The sequence below is a fragment of the Lygodium microphyllum genome, chromosome 14, assembly GCF_053477565.2.
Source record: "Lygodium microphyllum isolate KBCC chromosome 14, Lygodium_microphyllum_v1.1.10, whole genome shotgun sequence".
In the NCBI taxonomy this organism is placed as follows: domain Eukaryota; kingdom Viridiplantae; phylum Streptophyta; class Polypodiopsida; order Schizaeales; family Lygodiaceae; genus Lygodium; species Lygodium microphyllum.
In genome coordinates, this window is record NC_141148.1 from 90391562 (window position 1) to 90403570 (window position 12009).

Sequence of the window (12009 nt, forward strand, 5' to 3'; positions counted from 1 at the left end):
AGATGTGAAAATTCAATGAAGAAGATAGAGTAAAACCCTAGTATATAGTGCTTAAACTTAAAGACTCATTCACATAGATACATATATGCACACACATACACACTCTTTTTCTCTCTCTTGAATTTACACTGAATGCATTCTTCATCTTACTATCTTAGCTCTTTTCAAATCCATTTGATGCCTTCTTGAATCCTTATTTCTTGCCACTTGGCATGGTTTTCTTTGATAGTTGAGGCAGCATAGCACATGCTTCCGAAGTGGCCATGAAATCAATCATGAGTATGATTGCGAAGCACTATGCCATGTACTTCAAAGCGTACTCCCCTGCTTTACTGGCAAGAAGCTTGATGTATCGCACTTGAAGGTATTTGGCTATGTTGCATATGTTCATGTGCCAAATGAGCTATGGAAGAAGCTTGATTCAAAGGCAGAAAAATGTATATTTATTAGATACTCTTTAGAGTAGAAAGGGTATCGTTGTTATAACCCTGTCACATGTAAGTTCAGAGTGAGCAGGGATGTCCCCTTTGATGAAATAAGCAGTTTGTATGTATCTAGTTGTGATGCATTGGATGATGATGATGATCATGACACTCATGTACAGGCTGAAAAGAAAGAATCACGTACTCTTAGTGGACCAGAGACATCATCTGGTAGTCCTTGGTCTGGGAGACTAAGGAGTAGCTCTACATCTTCAGGTGCATCTAATAGTACTACAGGTAAAGACAGGAAAAAATAAAGTGTCGGATGGAATTGATGCAGTTCTTGATGGAGACTCCAGTGGCTCAAAGAGCTTGGATGATGAGCTTGGCATTCCTTCTGTCAGGACACCAGGTGTACAGAGAGCTCATAGTAATGTAAAGGCTCCATTGAGTGATCCGGTGGTACGCAGATCTAGAAGGGTCAGATACCCTGTTAAAATATTTGGTTTTGAAGGTTATGCAGCTCACCATTATGCTTATATGGTGAAACTAGTTGAGGATGTTGAGCCCACTTTTTTTGAGGATGCTATTGATCGTACTCATTGGGATGCAGCAATGGATGAGGAGATGGCTGCATTAGAGGCCAATAAGACTTGGGATCTAGTATCATTGCCAAAGGGAAAGAAAGCTATTGGATGTAAGTGGGTTTATAAGATTAAGCACAATGCAGATGGTTCTATTAGTAGGTACAAAGCTAGGCTAGTTGCAAAAGGCTATGCCCAGACATATGGCAAAGATTATGATGAAACCTTCAGTCCAGTTGCTAGAATGGCAACTGTCAGATGTGTGATTGCTTTGGCAGCAGCCAAATGTTGGAGGTTGCAGCAAATGGATGTGAAGAATGCCTTCTTTCATGGTGATTTGCAGGAAGAAGTGTATATGGATCAGCCAGCAGGTTATGAAGATTTAGAGCATCCCACATATGTGTGCAGGTTGAAGAAGGCGCTCTATGGGCTCAAGCAAGCACCTAGAGCATGGTCTGACAAGATCAGAGAGTATCTTGTCAATATTGGCTTTTATGTTTTTGATGCTGATCACTCACTTTATGTGAGAAAGGGAGATGCAGGTTCGGTCATCATAGTCATCTATGTGGATGACTTGATTATTACTGGTGATAGTGATAGTGGGATTGCTGAAGTCAAGGACTTCTTAAAGAAGAAGTTTGAGATGAAGGATTTAGGTGAGCTAAGGTACTTCCTTGGCATTGAGGTGATTAGATGTGATGATGGTATATGGATGTCCCAAAGACAATATGGCTTGGATATGTTGTCCAAGTATGGTATGACAGCATGTAAACCACTTTCAACCCCGTTGGAGTAGAATGTAACGTTGAGTGCTGATGTTGGGGATGAGATAGAAGACCCTACTATGTTCAGGAGGATAGTGGGGAGTTTGATCTAGATGACCATTACAAGGCCAGACTTGAGCTACGATGTTGGTCTTGTGAGTCAGTTTATGCAAGTATCTAGAAAGCCACATTTGGATGCAGTCAGACACATATTGAGATATGTGAAGTCCACATTACATTATGGACTTTTCTATGAGGCAGGTATAGATGTACAGGTGTTTGGATACACAGATGTAGATTGGGCTGGTAGTATGTCTGATAGAAGTTCTACCAATGGATACATGTTCTCTCTTGGTAGTGTAGTAGTTGCTTGGAGCAGCAAAAAGCAATCTATAGTTGCTTTTTCAAGTACAGAGGTTGAGTATAGAGGTGCTGCTATTGCAGCATGTGAGGCAGTATGGCTACAAAAGTTATTGGCTGATTTAGATGTGCAGGTGGAAGGTCCAGTTGTCATTTATTGTGACAACGTGAGCAGTATACAGTTGGCTAAGAACCGTGTGTTCCATGCCAAGACAAAACATATTGAGGTACACTACCACTTTGTGAGAGAGAAGGTACTAGTAGGTGAGATTGATTTGGTATATGTCAGCACATAGGATCAGATAGCTGACATCTTCACGAAGGCATTAGGTACAGAGAAGCTTCAAAAGTTTTGAAGCTTACTTGGAGTTGCAGAGATACAGTTGAGCTTGAGGGGGAGTGTTGAGATGACAAGCTCAACATATGTGGACATTAATGATGGACCACCTGGTTAGATGGATCCACACATCTACACTTAGCACGTCGGTGGTCATTATGACTCTCACATGGCCAATGACTCATTACTTATTATATTCAGGTTGTTACACCTACTTACAGCTGGCATAGTTATAGCACGAGTCGACTAGTGTAGTCGGTTATGCATTGTTTGACTTAATAGGCCACTTTCCTTTATATTGTATCTTATCTATACTTTGTGTACATTGTAAAGTGTGTAGAAGAAGAAGAAGAAACCAGCAAGAAAACGTTTTGGCCTCCATCTCTCTTCTTTCCTCTTGAGTGAGCTTCTCCTTGTGCATTCTGTGTGTGTTTAGCGTAGTATCTTGAGCAAGTCCCCCCACCACGCGATTCTTGACAGCAAATACATCTATGAACTCTCATAGGAGAGAAATGAGATCAACCTCCTCTTGCTCAGTCAAGTGTTATCAGCTATGAACATGGGTCGAGGCTTTTTCCCTTCCCCTACCAAGTTGGCTTCCTTGACCTTAGCAGACCCTTTGATAGGTTCATTTTCTTATCCTTGCCTCTTAACTCCTAACAAGATCACTACTCTATCACCCTTTTTGAACTTTGTGAATTACTTGGGTAGATCCAAGGGCTTCCATTGTTCTTCAGCTTCCAATCCTCTTGGTTGCTTTATCTTATCCTCCTTCAATCCCCCATGCCTTAGGTAGACTGGGATGTCCCCTTTGGTGAATTTGGCCTTAGGTAGTTGGGGCATTTCTGGGTTGCTCTTAGAGCTCACTTTTGATTGAGAGTCGAACTCACAACCTTTGCTAGAAGAAGGAGTTTCCCTTGGTGGTTGCAACTCCGAGGTTGATTATGTTCTAAGGAGTGCTGCGGCACTTGGTTGAACCAATCTAACTTGCTCGTAGTCTATCACCCCTAGGTGGTTCAACCAATTATGGTCACATTTTGTTTTGAAGGCTCCTCTTTTGATCCTAAAAACATTGGCTTTCTGTGGCTTGGAGTCTACTCGCATCTATTCAATCACTTGGCCGATCATCGTCTATGTCATACTCTATTGTGTCAGCTTCTTCCTCACTTTCCTGATTTTGTAGAGTAGCAGACTTCATACTTGTCATCCAAATCATTATATTTTGACTGCTCATTGTCCCCTAGGCTTCTATTCTCAACCCTCTTCTTGTTCATAATCATTGCCCAATTGTACATCAGGTTTAAGTTGTGCACTTTGCTCCACTGCCACTTTGGCTTGTCCATGAGGTTCTTAAGGGGTTTGACATTGGCAGCTAGGTTATCTACCAACCCTCTGGTTTTCTCCATAATGCATGCATTGCACATGAGGTCGTGTGGGCCTTATCATCATCTCTTGAAGCCTAGCCAACTCTAACTTCACATCCGCCACCTTCGACACTCTTTCCCTTATCTTGGGTGCTCTGGTTGGATCTTTCACTAATGGTCGTAGCTCATTCTGAGATTCTACAGGTAGTGCTATCTCGGGTTGTCAGTCTTGAGCTCCTCTCCTTGAGTAGATCATCCAATCATATGGCTTCTTCAAAGACCCTAACTAGCACATCCCTTTGTAAGGTTGAGTTGCTCACCAAGGCCTTCTAAAACTCTTCACTTTGGATCCTACTTATGGACATAGTGGAGACCGCTCATTCGCTAGGCTGCTCTACGATTGGGATTCTCTTAAAGAAACTTTATACATGGGCAATGTAGTCTTAGATGATATCTTCCTTGTCCTTTTGATTGACATTCATCAACCTGACGATGATTTTGTCAGAGTATCCCACCTTAGAGAATCTCTTGATGAAGAGACTCTCGAGGTTATTGAAGTCATCACGTAGACTAGTGTACCATATCTATCCTTTGTCTCCTAGGCAAAGTCCAAAAGCTTATGTACATTGAGCAAGGTCTGTGAGGCCATTAGCCTTGCATACTTGCTCAAACTTCTCAACAAAGCTATGTGGGTAATTGTCGAGCCGATACTTGTCGAGTTGCTTAGTAAGCATAAATATCTTGGTCTAGCTCCTAGAATTTAGGGTGGTTCCCAATCCTTCTAGCAATGTAGTCACTAGAGCCGCTCCTCTTTGCTCTATAGTTGTGTTGTCTAAGAGTCACTTTGTAAGAAGCTCGCTCAGCATAAGGTCAGCTTCTAGTGCTCTCTCCCTCTCATCGTTTTGTCTTGTCCTAGTTCTATTGGTAAGAGCTAAGACACATTGGACCTCGCACATTTCTATGTCTAGCCTTAGCTTTTGAGCTTGTTCTCTTAGTTGTAGGCGGCCATGCTTTGCAGCGCTTTCCTTGCCAACCTTCTCTCCTCCTCTAGATTGGCTATGATGTCATCAACTGGTTTACCGTGATGCTCCCTTTTGGTTTCCCTTTTGCAAACCATATCCGGTCATTAGTTGTGCTAGATGTCGATTGGGAATTCTCCCAATTCAAGCTTGTCATTTTTTGGATTGGTGTTGGATCTTGACATATTGCTAACCTTTTGAGCAACTAGGGCATCGATTAGATTGATCAAGCAAGATAGGTTAGAGCTGTGTCCCTAATCGTGCATGTTGGTTGCTTAATGATTGGGATCCTTGGCCACTATTCAATGTCTAGGGGGTCTCCTCCTAGTAGTGGGTTCATTCAGGTTATCTTATCTTGCATGAATTCCTTGTTATTTAAAACAATCCTCAATGTTACATACACTCAGATGCTAGTGGGGTGCTCCTCAAAGTGCACTGTGCAAAATCAGACTATGAGCTTTTCTATGTATGTTAAGTGTTTAATTGATATAGTGTGTGCGAATCCAATTTAAAAAATACAATGCAACATACATTTTTTTTATTCTTTTGTTGGTCCCACAACCACTCTAGCTAGTTTATTCTAGTCTCTACAGCATCTTACATGTGTGTTTGAGGGGTAGCAAATTCGGTCAATGAGTCCGGCTCTCTATTGGGACACGGACCTAAGGGTCAGTGCCGTGCTCGGGGGGATCTTGTATGGTATCATGTGAGTGTAAGGGAGGGGGTTTTTTGGAAGGCAACACTTAAGCATATACATTAGAGGTAGACCCCTCTTAATTTCCTAAATTGAACTTAAATTTAAGATTTTGCTCCAATCAGGATTCTTACCATCTAAGGGAATTCTATTAGTAGGGTTTGAGGAAATTGGAAGGTCTTATCTCATTAGGGATATAGCATCCAATTCCCACTTCCTGTTGGTGAAACTACCGATAAGAAAATTGCTATACAATCGATCCTATTTTAAGAAGAGGGGATAGAGGGATTAAAGAAAGGGGGAGATGCATTTGATCACCTCTCTCCATAGATTGGTTTCTCCATGGCATGCAAGAGACCTTGACAAGTAAGGTTAAAACCCTAAACCCTCACATAGTAGGGTTATTGAATTAATCATAGTGTGGGAGGGGGGGAGTTGGCACTCTCCCGTGGTTTTGGTAGAGAGATTCAACTCCCCTTCTTCCAAAGAGAGCTTGGTGTCCACTTGGTGTAATCACTTTAAATATAGAGGGGTTTGATTCCCCTACTCTCTCTCCTCATATGGTAAGGGGGCACAAGCACTCAAAAACATTGTGACACATACTTGAATGTTATAGAAGTGTCACTACATAAATCACTTTGTGATATGACCATTTTGATACTTTTAATTGCTTATGATAATTCCAACTTTTAAAAAGAAAGTTAGTATATGTTCTATGAAGACTTACATTTAAGAAAGGGGATACAAAAAAAGTCATGCATGTACATATCTTATAATCTTAAATAGGGGGATATATTAGTCTTACAAGCTTCATAAATAGGGGGTTTTTTAGAAGTCCTTGCACGTAGGTGACATGTCTTCTTTACTATGAGTGAATCCCCCGTGGTGCCGCGGTCATTTTCTAGGCCATTAGATCACGATTCGTGAGTCTGGCAGCCCTATGAGCCGTTCGACACATTTGGAGATCTACGAAGGTGTTGTCTAGATTGGGCTTAGCCTTTCAATGCCCTGGGGTGGGTCCGATTTTCCAGAATCTAGGTTCTGCACAACCTGTCCGAGTGACAGTGTCCAAATTTTAGGCTCAAACATCTGAATCGAGTATCCATCTGAGTCTGCACAGCCATCTGACCCTGAGTGGTCCTATCCAAGTCTGAGGGGCCTGGCGCTTGGCCATTCGAGTCCAAGTTAGGTCCAAGTCCGAGTGACGTTGTCCAAGTGGACTTGTGGCTTGAACTATCTGAGTGGCAGTGGGGCTTGAATGACTATGGAGAATATGTTTGAGTGCAGCAGCGGGGTCGAGGGTCCCAAAATGACAAAAAATCACTTAAATACTCATTGCGCTTATCCTAACATTGCAACTAGGGGCGTAATCAAGATCAACAAGCATAAATTGACACTCAAATCATACATATAGGGCTTGGGGATGCGAGAATGCAAATCAATGAATGAATCTATGCTCCTACTCTCTCTCTCTCTCTCTCTCTCTCTCTCTCTCTCTCTCTCTCTCTCTCTCTCTCTCTCTCTCTCTCTCTCTCTCTCTCTCTCTCAAGCTCTCTCTTAACTAAATGCACACAAATGAGCTCTCTCTTTGTCCTCTTGGCTTCTTAAACTCTCTTGTGCTGTTACTTCCCCCTTCTCTCTCTTTGCTGCCCTAATGCCTTGAAGCTCTCTTTTCCCTCGTTTTTTCTTGTTTTGGGCTTGCTATTACAGTAGGAACCCTACTATGTATTTCTCTATTTTTTCTGATTTTTTTCTTACCTAAATGCGTCCAAATTGTTGAGATATCGAGCTCCACTCGTGATACGCCAGGGTGACCGTTGTATATTTATGTCACCGACTTGTCAGTTGCAGACGCGGTTGGTACACCGCCCATGAATAATAGCTACATGATAGCTATCCTTATCTACTCTAGTTCGTGGCTCAGTTAGTATGCCACCTTAGTTAGTTGAGTTTGATTTGAGACCCATATATAGGGTTCTTCTATTTCTTTGTACTTGAGTTCTTTTGGCTTACACAACTAAGAAGAGGAAAACTGTTTTCAGCCTCCACCCTTGTGTGTCTTCCCCCATTGTGCAAGCAAGAAAGCTTCAAGCGAGACTCCTTCCTTCTCTCTCACAATCTTGACATGGTATCAGAGCCTTGTTCGTGGTAAGGAGCTCAAGAAAGCAAGCCAAGCTCGCGGTGGTCTGGTAAGAGGAGCAGTGTTGCTTTCATTTCCTGTTTTGGGAGCAGATCTCTGCAGGTAGCACAGCCGGAAATTGCAGGAGTGCATTGTCTCAGGTTGAGACGCCCTTCGCGGTGAAGCAAGAGGGCAGTATATGCTGCGGGTCAGGGCTTTAGCCCTTGGCGACCTTGTTTTTTTGATTTGAGGCCATTTCGGGGCCTGTTTTGCAGACGGAAGTTTTCTGCACGCACTCAAGAAAAGGCTCAGTTCTATGCTGTGCGACCACTGTTCTACAGGTCGGTGAAAAGTTACTATAGAAATTGCATCGTATGCTTGTGCGCAGAGACATTGGGAGTTTCAGAATCATCCTTGGTTCCTGTTTATGCAAAATCGTCACTAGGAAGTGACTGTGTGGTCAAATACCACTTTCGCCAGTTTTGCAGATTTGCCCTTGTGAGGGTGAAGCTGTGTTTTTTGCAGTGACAGAATTTCTTGCAGTATTCTGTAATGGCGTCTGATTCTCTTTCACAGATTGTCACTGAAAAGCTTGACAAGAACAAATGCAGGCATTTAAAACATGGCATGAGAGAGCCAGGAAAGTTATGTATTGGCTGTCTATCAGTATTTCAGACTCTATGATTGTGCATATTCATGGCATGAGAGAGCCAGGAAAGTTATGTAGGCATTTAAAACATGGCATGAGAGAGCCAGGAAAGTTATGTATTGGCTGTCTATCAGTATTTCAGACTCTATGATTGTGCATATTCAGGATGCAAGTACGCCAAAGGAGGCATGGGATACTTTGTCAAAAATGTATAGCACAAATACGCAAGCCAGGAAAATGCAGCTCAAGCAAGAGTTGCATAATGTGCAAAGAGAAAGTATGAGCATCAACGACTACCACATGAAGGTGAAGAAGATTGCAGATGCACTTGCTTCCATTGGGTCGCTAGTGGAAGATGATGATTTAGTTTCCGTGACCTTGAATGGTCTAGGAAAGGATTATGCACAGTTTCGGACATCCATTTCAGTTCGTGAAAGATTTCCTGATTTTGAGGAGTTGATTGCTCTTCTAATTTCTGAGGAACAGAGAAATGGTGGTGCATCTTCTTCAGGAGGAACTTCAAAAGAAGTTGTCTTCTACTCAAATGCTGGAAGAGGTAGAGGCAGAGGTAGAGGAGGCCGATTTGGAGGCCGTGGCAGAAATCAGAATATGCAGCAAACTCAAGAAAACCAGTCCTATGGAGGAGGACGTGGTAACTCTAGAGGCAGGGGGAGCCAAAGAGGTCGTGGTGGATGGCAAAGAGGCCAAAATGCAAACAGTAATGTTGAATGCTACTACTGTGGTAAAATGGGTCATATGGCTAAAGACTGCTATAAAAAGCAGAATGACATCATGAATGGAAAACTGCAACAAGGGAATTATGCATCTTCTAGTAGACAGGGTGATGACAGAAATGAGCATTTGTTCATGGTGCAGCACATGAACAATTCTATGACAAGTGCAGAAGAAAGCAATGATGTATGGTATGTTGACTCAGGTGCATCAAACCACATGACAGGTCATGCAGAATGGATGGAGGATGCAAGGAAAATGGAAAAACCAGGATTTGTGGAGACTGGTGATGATACTGCACATCCTATTGTGCAGATTGGAAAAATTCCCTTGTCTATGCAGGGTGGGAAAAAGAAATACCTGTCCGATGTATTTCATGTCCCGAATATCACCAAGAATCTGGTTTCAGTTGGTCAAATGGTTGAACAGGGCTTGCAGGTCAGATTTAATCCTCATGGATGCTTTGTTGAGGATATGAAAAATAAAGGTCGCTTGATAGCAAAAGGAAAGAAGAAGGGCAGAATGTTTACATTGGATGCAGACATGTCTGAATTGAGTGCAGCAATGTTTGCACATGGGACCGGTGTAGTTGCAGATATTGATATCTGGCATAAACGCATTGGTCATGTTAATGTACAGCGACTTAAATCAATGCAGGCCCAAAATATTGTTGCAGGATTGCCCAAATTCAAGGTTGCAGAAATGCATAAGGTATGTGAAGCCTGTCAGTTTGGAAAACAGGCAAGGAAACCATTTCTTAGACATGTTCAAGAGAGTGAGAAGCCATTGGAATTAATTCACTCTAATGTGTGGACAACTAAAGCTGCATCTCTTGGAGGCTGTCATTATTTTGTCAGTTTTATTGATGACTATAGCAGAAAAGTTTGGGTGTATTTTATGAAAAAGAAAAGTGAAGTTTTTGGGCATTTCAAAACTCTTAAAGCTATGGTTGAAAAAGAAACAGGCTTGCAGATAAAATGCCTAAGGTCAGATGGAGGGGGAGAGTACCTCTCAAATGAGTTTGCAAAGTTCTTGCAGGAGCATGGCATAAAGCAGCAATATTCATGCAGTTATACCCCACAACAAAATGGAATTGCAAAAAGGAAAAACAGGCATATTGGAGAGGTATCTCGTGCCATGCTCAATGAAAAAGACTTGCCAGATTTTTATTGGGCTGAAGCAGTTGCTACAGCAGTCTACATAATGAACAGGACTCCCACTGCAGCAATACATGGAATGACTCCAGAGGAGAGGTATACTGGTAGGAAACCAGATATTTCTCATTTGAAAATTTTTGGTTGCATTGCCTATGTACATGTGCCAGATGAGCTGAGATCCAAGTTGGATCCAAAAGCTGAGAAGTGCATCTTTATTGGTTACTCTCTGCAGCAAAAAGGGTATAGATGCTATAACCCTTCTACTCGTAAGTTTACAGTGAGCAGAGATGTTGTTTTTGATGAGATGAGTAGCTGGTATAAACCAGTAAATGTGATTGATGATGAAGATGCACAAAATGGTAATGCTACACAGAATTCACAGCAGCAGTCACAAAATATTAGTGGACCTGGAGCGTCCTCTAGCAGTGGTTCACATTCTTCGCCATGGACAGGCAGATTGAGATCAGGAGAATCTTCTCAAAGCAATGCAGATAGTGGTATGCAGGTATCACGAAAAGGAAAAGAGAAGGTTGATCAGCCCATGTTTGATGTGAATGCAGGTCACTCTTATGTGGATGGTGAATCCAGTGGCTCAGAACAGAGCATTGATGATGAGTTGGGTATTCCTTCTATTGTTACACCTGGAGTAAGGAAGACCAGGGATGTTTTGAGAGCACCTGGGAGTGAACCTACTTTGCGCAGGTCTACAAGAGCTAGGTATCCTGTGGATAGGCTGAAATATGATGGATTTACAGCCATTCACTATGCATATATGATCAAAGTGATACAGGAACCAGAACCCACATCTTTTGAGCAAGCCATGGGAAAAGAAAAATGGGAGAAAGCCATGGATGAAGAAATGGATGCCTTGGAAGCAAATGCTACATGGGAGTTAGTACCTTTGCCTAAAGGTAAGAATGCAATTGGCTGTAAGTGGGTTTATAAGGTGAAGCACAATGCTGATGGTTCTGTGAACAGATACAAGGCAAGATTAGTAGTCAAGGGGTATGCACAAACATATGGCATTGACTATGAAGAAACATTTAGTCCGGTTGCAAGGATGGCAACCGTAAGAGCAGTCATTGCTATGGCTGCATCAAAGGGATGGTCTTTACATCAGATGGATGTAAAGAATGCCTTCTTGCATGGTGATTTGCAAGAAGAGGTCTATATGGAGCAGCCACCAGGTTATGTGCATGCTGTTCATCCTGAGTTTGTTTGCATGTTGAAGAAAGCCTTGTATGGCTTGAAGCAAGCACCTAGAGCATGGTCTGACAAGATAGGACAGTATCTTGTCACTATTGGCTTTCAGATTTCCAAGGCAGATTTCTCACTTTATGTGAGAAAAACAGAGAAAGGTATTATGCTGCTTGTCATTTATGTTGATGATTTGATTATGACAGGTGACAGTGATGAAGATATCCTTCATGTGAAAATGCTATTGAAGCAGAAGTTTGAGATGAAGGATTTGGGAGAGCTGCGTTATTTCTTCGGCATTGAGGTGATTAGATCACCAAGTGGGATACAGCTCTTGCAGAGGCAGTATGGATTGGACATGCTGTCCAAATATGGGATGACAGGCTGTAAGCCTATTTCAGTTCCTTTGGAGCAAAATGTGAAGCTGAGCACAGATGCAGGTGAGCTTCTAGAAGACCCTACTATGTACAGACGCATAGTAGGAAGTTTGATTTATATGACTATTACCAGGCCAGATTTGAGCTATGCTGTTGGATTGGTAAGTCAGTTTATGCAGGCTCCAAGGAAACCACATTTGGATGCGGCTAGACGCATACTTAGGTATGTGAAGT